The sequence below is a fragment of the Camellia sinensis genome, chromosome 9, assembly GCF_055761805.1.
Source record: "Camellia sinensis isolate YWXY chromosome 9, ASM5576180v1, whole genome shotgun sequence".
In the NCBI taxonomy this organism is placed as follows: Eukaryota; Viridiplantae; Streptophyta; class Magnoliopsida; order Ericales; family Theaceae; genus Camellia; species Camellia sinensis.
The window spans coordinates 54215866-54223821 of record NC_138969.1 but is presented as its reverse complement, the minus strand read 5'-3'; positions in this window follow the sequence as shown (position 1 = coordinate 54223821).

Here is a 7956-nt window from a genome sequence, read left to right as displayed (position 1 = left end):
ACATATGTACACATACCTTAGTTATTAATAGAGACGTGTTAAAGTTACATAAATACCATAGAATATGTGCATCGCTACAAACTCGACTGTAATACATAACGTCATTGTTGCTACATTTCTACTTCTAGTAATCTCAATGCAAAAATTGTCAAGTCCAAGTACCACATTCTCCAACATATGAATTATGAAGCATCAGAAAAATGATCTTTACTTTTGGTTATATTCATATTACCAAGTCAGATCATGTCAGTCAACATTTCAAAATGCGACCAAGAAAGAGAATGGCCATATTATAAGCAGTTGTTTCTGATCGTAAAGTAATAGTAACGAAAACCAAAAAAAGAAAGTATCCTGCTGTATACATGATCAAATCTTGGCTCCAGCTCACAAGTACACCAAACTGACCAGGTGATCTTCTGAAGTGTTTCACATCATCACATTGAAATACAAGAAGTAGAATTCCCACAAGCCTTATTTTCATAAGCAATTGCAAAGAAATGATGATCAGAAACTCAGAAAGTAGCACATGTACACACCTTTGACTCCTTGCAAAACAATGGATCAGAAAACCAAGTTTCATCAATATGTAAACCAGGAGTTAGCATCTTTCGGTTGCAAATGACCGCAACCATAGAAGCTGTTAGAACCACTCTTTTGATAGATGGAACTTTTGCACATGATCTTAACACATTAACTGTTCCCTTCAATGCAGGATCAATTTGTTCTACCTGAAATATGAAGCAAAAACAAAACATAAATCCCATTAGACTAATAAGTTGACAGTGAACAAATGATAATTCATCATGCATTACATATTAGAAATCTGTCGCATTTTACTTTATTATACATGACCTGTAATTGATCTCATGAACAACCCTGCCCCTAAGCGATTAGAAATGGAATCCTTGAAAATATTGGATGTTTTTTGTTTCTCTTGGAACGGAAGTAGCAGAACCATTTCAAAATAATGGAGAGAGAGACAAGGGGACAAATTTTTCACACAAGGGAGCAACTACAGTTGACCCTTTAATAATTTATGTCTCTAAGAAAATTCGAAAAAACAAAAAACAAAATACCAAATTCTTATAAGATCAACTCTTATCAAGTATAAGCATTACATTGTTAATCACATGGCATAATCTCTTTCTTGCTTTCACTAGGGCTAAGGAGTTGTTTGACAACTCAATTCAACACTAAAAACTGAAAGTATTCAGTGAATTCATAAGAAAAGGACTGCTGCTGCCACTGTCACTTCACTCAAAACTCTATTATCGTCACTTTCTCAATAACCATCATCACCTCCACCTTACCATCACTACTGCTGCCACTGTCACTTCACTACCACCACTGCTGCCACTGATTCATTTATGATAAAAGGACTAGTTCGAAGATGTGAACCCCGAAATTCATAGCCAAGCCACTTAATCTAACTATCATTTGTATCAAAATTGTTACAAAATTTTTCTTTTTTTTTTTTTAAAGTAGTTTTGGGTTAAATTTGCATCATTAGCATTTTCATTTCCTTTTGGTCTGAGCTTAGGAAATTAAGCTCAAGCCTGATTTCAGGATTGGGCCACTACATTTTATGTTTATGTAGTTTCAGACTAGCCTGAACATGACTCTAGAAACCAAAAGATTAATTGATATGTCCAGCAGATTAATTTAGAAAATAAATACAAACAAAGACCAGTGGTGCAGTGCAAAAACACCAGAGAAAGAGATGAATATATATAGAGTTGCCTTTGCTTTTATTCTCTAAGCCATTGCTATTCTTTTTCTATTTGATCCTGAGCTAACAATTTCATCTATTTAGTCTTCAGAGTTTCTTATTTCAGCTCATGTAATTGAATTGGAGACATAAATAATTGTTGAAGCCGAATTTGAAGAACAAAAATGCCATTATAGAATTTGAACAACTAAGTAAAAGGGCAGAGAAAGAGAGAGGTTGAGGGATGGATGGAGAAGAATATTAATGTTTGGTTGTAACGGTAAGTAGTCTAATATAGTGCAGGTATGAAGATGCTTGGTTATATGAATGATTTAGGTTGTTTAAATTATATATAATTACCTTATTGCCTATAAGAATAGACTTCCGAACGATACCCATTGAACCATACCCACCAATTGAAATAAAAGGGATAGAAAATATGAAATAGAAAAAATTGACAGTTGTATTATATAAAATGTCACAGTTTTTTACATTTTCAAAAATATCCTCACATTTAATAACTGTCAAGTTTTTGTTTTGTTTTGTTTTGTTCTTCAAAAAATGCCCTTCACTTCACATAAATGAAACATTCAATAACTACTTAATGATTTCTGTAAATGGGATTTTCTCATTCAAATTACCGAATATTGCTAAATGGTTAATGGTTTTCCTCATTCATCAAATGAATGACCTTTCAATTATCAAACCATTCAAAAATCTAAATGTAAAATTACAATCGTATTGCTTAGGGGTGGGCAACGGTTTATCCGAACCGCTCAAACCGCCCAACCCGTCCAACCCGCATATAAATGGGCGGTTTCGCAAACATAATGCGGGCGGATGCGGTTTGAAATATGAAAAATTTGCGGGTTGCGGGCGGGTCGCGGGTTAAAACCGCAACCCGCAAAAACCGCCCGCACTTTAATTAGTATTATTAATATTATTTTTTATATACCAACTTTGTAACTTTAACAGGAGCACCATTATATTCTCTATGACACTAGGATCCTTATTTTTAAGTATTTCTCAACTTTCTTAATGTCGTAGAATTATCAAGTCCTAAACTTGGTTTCTTATATGATTTTCATTGATGTCTCATCCACTTTTTTCTAATAAAAATTTTCTTCTGGTGATCGATGAAACTTCTAGTTTGATTATTGATTACTGAATTGACAATTCTAATTGAGTACAACCTTTAATGCATTGATATACATTTTTTTCATGACAAAAATACTAGTGATATTCAATTTTTATTTGTAAACTCATCAGAAAATTGTTATCAATTGATCACAAATATCTAAAATGAATCTAATGCCTAAATTCGGTGGGAAAAAAAAACTTAAAAATTAATTTTTAAAGAAAAAAGTGTAAACCGCAAACCGCCCGCAACCGCCCGCACATTTACAAACCCTATCCGCATAAATCGCAAACCGCACTGCGGGCGGTTGCGGGTTGACTTTTTCCTAAACCGCATAGATGCGGGCGGGTCAAAACCGAACCGCAAACCGCACAAAACCGATCCGCGAACACCCCTAGTATTGCTAGTCTATAGAGATAAATGCATATACATACATAAATATATGGAGGGGGAGAGAGAGAGAGAGAAAGAGACCTGCTGGAATGATCTAGAGTCCCAAGCTCTGATGGTAGAATCAGAAGAGTAAGAGTGAAGAAGGTGAGGGGTTGTTGGAGCAGAGAATGAGATTTGATTAATAGTGGAAGAATGGCCTTTACACTCCCCCAAGTATTGACCTGTGACTGCTGAGTATAATTTTACGGTGTTGGTCGACAGAGACACCGCCACACACACACACACAAAAAAAATTAAAATGTTAATAAGATAAAATGTCACACTCAAATTATAATCATTTTATTTTTTTTTCACAAAATTCAAAAAAATCAAAAAAATTAACATAAACGAACTTTTTAACAAAAGTTAAAATAGTCAAAAAAAAAAAAATCAATTAAAAAAAGCACATGTTAGCCAAAAAGTGGTACTTATGCATCCTCAAAATGTAACCATGAAATTTATTGTGAAAAGATTTAATGGTGTTAAATACTGTGGATCATGGACCTGTAGTGAGCTCATAGGTCACTCAAATTAGTTCAAATTTGAAAACTAACCCTTTTTGTAAATACTTTTTTGAGTAGTTAACATTATTGTTTAAGATGAGATAGTATGATGAGGACATTTCTATTATGATCCTTTTATATTCTTTGTAGATGACAACAGGGCCACTCTCTCTTTCCAGGCAGGTTTAAACTAAAACAAATGGATAGCATATATGCTCTCTCACCTTTTTAGTACCCACTAACTCATTGTTCAAACAAACTATAGCCTAACAGGAAAAGCAAAAAAGGAAAAAGGGGATGAATAAAGAACTGCAAAACCACACATACTTGTAACTTTGCATCAGACTTCAAAAAAATATCAACTCATTTATACACTAACACATTTTTTTTTAATGTCTTTCTTTGTCATTAAGGAATATGATATTTCAGAGGTTCATTGATAAGCCTAATACTGTAACTTTCAAATAATTAAATAACAAGTTTAAAAATAGCATACTGATGTAACATATTGAAGTTGCAACAATGAAGCTAATCCCATCTTTAGCATTATTTGCCTCGTTTTTGTGTAGAAAAAAGAAAGAAGAAAAACGAATTCAGAATGGGATTTTTAATTACACAGAGATTTAGTGAAAATATTTCAACATTAATAATACAAGGTTCATCCAATTGGCATCAGTTCTCTCCTTTAGTCCCATAGTAACACAAAGCACAATTCTGTACAAATATTTGTTTGGTGAATCAAAAACAATTTTCAAAACATCATTTATGAAAACAACCTCTACATATTAAGAAAGATAAAAAAAATAAAAACTAAAACAAATGATGGGTATTTTCGAACTTTCATTTGTTACTGTTTTCGAGAACACAAAACCAAAGTCCAAAACGAAGAATCCCCTCTGTTTTTGTGTTTTCTAGAAAGCGAAAACAAAAAATAGGAAAATGAAAACATAACTAGGAGAATATTTCAATAATTTGATGATGCTGAGCACTGAGGGGTACTGATAAGCATATAACAAGAGGAACCTTTCCCCACCCAGTTTCCACGAATTTCTAAAGACTTAAAGGAGGCAAAGGTAGGCTTCAAATATCTAGAAGAATATTTCAATAATTTACTCTGCTTGTTACATCAAACTAAAAATTAAAAATCAAATTGAATATTTCAATAATATTCAATAATTTACTCTGTTTGTTACATCAAATATTCAATAATATTTCAATATTATTGAATATTTCAATAATATTTCATATGTAGTCTTCCTTTATCTTAATGTAGGTCTTTTCTCCCTCTAATAATAAAAATTAAAAATCAAACTGTTATTTTTTCCATTGTGAGAAATGTAAACGAAACATTAATAGCTTGATGTGTGTGCGTGAGAGAGAGGTGAGATACATCCACCAAATCCAAAACAATGAATCCAAAACAATGAACTCAAAACAATGACAAATCAGAGATCTGAGTTCATACAAAACAAATGCATATATAATAAAAACTTACAGATTTGAGTTCTGTAACAAAAAAAGAGACCGATTGAGCGAGATCTGGAGAGCTTCAAATCTGCGACAGGTTCTGAAATCGACAGATCTGAAATCGATCGAGAGTGTTTGAAATCGAGCGAGAAAGATTGGTTGAAATCGAGCGTTTCAAATCAGTGAGAGTGGGGGTTTTTGAGCTTCAAATCGAAAGGGTTTCTGAGCGAGAGAGAATCTGAGTTTAGAAAGTGAGACTGAGAGGGAGACAAGAGTGAGACTGAGGGAGAGACGTTTTGAAAGGGATGGAGTATTGAACGGTGTTCACAAGTTGACCCAAACGGTGCCGTTTTACTGAGATCTGATACAACGTTTTTAAAACCGTTGTATTTAAATAATCTATAATGGCGTTTTTCATAAACGCCATAAAAGAAGCGTTGCAATAGCCATCTTTTCCTGTAGTGAACTCAAGAGCAAGTTGCTGATGTGACGACCAAGCCCCTAAAGCTAGATGTGTTTCAAAAGCTTCGATGTTTGTTGGGAGTCTGCCAAGTACCAGAAGTAAACTAAATGCTGGTAATTGGTTTAAGGGAGGGAATGTCAAGTTTGTAGGTGTTTCTGTTAGAATTGATATTCTGTTTTTGAATAATCCCTGTTGACTAGGGAGTAGGTTGTTTGTTTTGACTCTTTCCTTTGCTGATAACCATGTTTCTGTTAGAGTAAACATGGGCTGTAATCTTTGCTTTTATTTAGGAAGTTGTAAGGCTATATAATAGCCAGAGTTTGCTGAATTCAATAAGAGGTCATTCTCCCAGATTAAGTGTACTGTTTAGTTTAAGTTCTTTGTGTTACAACAAATACAACAACAATTCAGTCAAATTGTAAATGAAATATACAGAACAACTAACAACAATTATTTTGTAAATTACTTCAAGAAACCATAAAATTAGAAAATAAAAAAAACCCATGCTGTGAGCCTTAGATTACACATTAATCCCCAGTAACCAGATATGTGCTTAACTATTAACCAGAAAACCCATTAACCCATTAACCAGAAAATATATAGATTTGTGCTTAAACAATCTGTGCTTGTGGACGAAGACTAGTGCTTGATCGATCGATGGATGCTGGTTGTAGGAGAAAATCAGTGCTGGATTGATAGATCCTTGTTGTAGGAGAAAGTCAATGCTGGATCAATCGATGCTAGTTGTAGATGAAGACCAGTGATAGATCGATAAACAAGTTAGACCAAAATAGAGGATTGACAGAGGTGACGATGAAGAGATAAATGTTGAAGTCTGTTTTAATTATACTGCTGCTAACAAGAGTCGAAACTGAATCAAAGTCGTCTCGTGCTCCGCATTGCTTCTTGAGTTTATAAACCAATGAAAACATCTTTTTCTTGTTTACAGAATTCACCCAAATTTAAAATCTGATTACAATAATTTATAAACAAAAAAGTTTACCAAACATGTTTAAATGGTAGTTTTAATTTTTTTTTAAACATAAACAAAAAATTGAAAACCTAGACTTTACCAAACAGCCTTCACATTCAAATAAAATTTTTCAAATGCATTGAAGCATAATGAACCATAAATGACCAACTTTTTTGTCAGTTCAGTGAGACTAATTCATGGCTTGTAACAGAAAAGCTATCACTCAAACAAAGCAATGCCTTCATAAGCTCATTCTGTTTAAAGGTCACAATGAAGCCAATCAACCCCACAAGGAATAGGGAAATCTTAAAATAGTTCCCGAGAACACTGAAAAGATTTAAATTTCAATTGATATAACAATAGATCATATACATAGCTAGCATTGAAAAATGATATTGTGCACACTACATTTCTCATTTTTGAGATCCATACAAATCACAAAAAAGGCCGTCTGTGGATATATCCAGGGTTGAGAGAGCGATGATCTTGTTGCATAGTCATGCCTGAGCAATTTACAGCAAAAGAATCCGAAGAATGTATCCAAAGCTAATAAAGGTGGCCGGTGATTTTGACCATACAAAATTCCAGAAACAGAACGACTTTTGCTCCAGCAATCAAGGCCGAATCAAAGGGGCATATGAACCTAACATAAGCTTGATTGATTGTCCTGAATTACCTCAGAAAAACATCATTTACAATAGAGAATAAGTTCCAGAATTAAATAGTCAAGACAAGTTATAAGCTCTCCTAAACCAAATAGTAGATCAAGTTACAGAAACAGATGTTGGCATGTAGACAAAAAATGGTAAATAAAGGTCTGATACTAAACCACCATAACTAGCACTGAGACTAAATATACAAAATCAATCAAAGTAGGACCTTAAAGTACTTATATAAGAATACACTATAGTCCGCAGCAAATGTCTACAGTTCCACGATAGACATTCAGACAGTATGCCGCCTTGAAAAGAAAACCTCAGTGACATGGCTACCACTGCTTCGTAACAGCCATTGCCAAAAGTTAACCAGGAGAGAGGATGATAGATATTCAACCATCTTAGACAATTTATCCATCATTAAAAAAGATAATAAAAAGGAGAAGAAAGAAAAGAAAAATCTTAGAGCATTTCGAGCAACAAAATGATTGCATGCCCAAATTTTCATCATTGTGTAATAGCAAGCAGAGGTACATTTGGGAAGCATCCCAAAATGTGATGAAAGAAAGCATAATAGAAAATACTACCATAATTATCACTTGATGCAAGTTTAGTG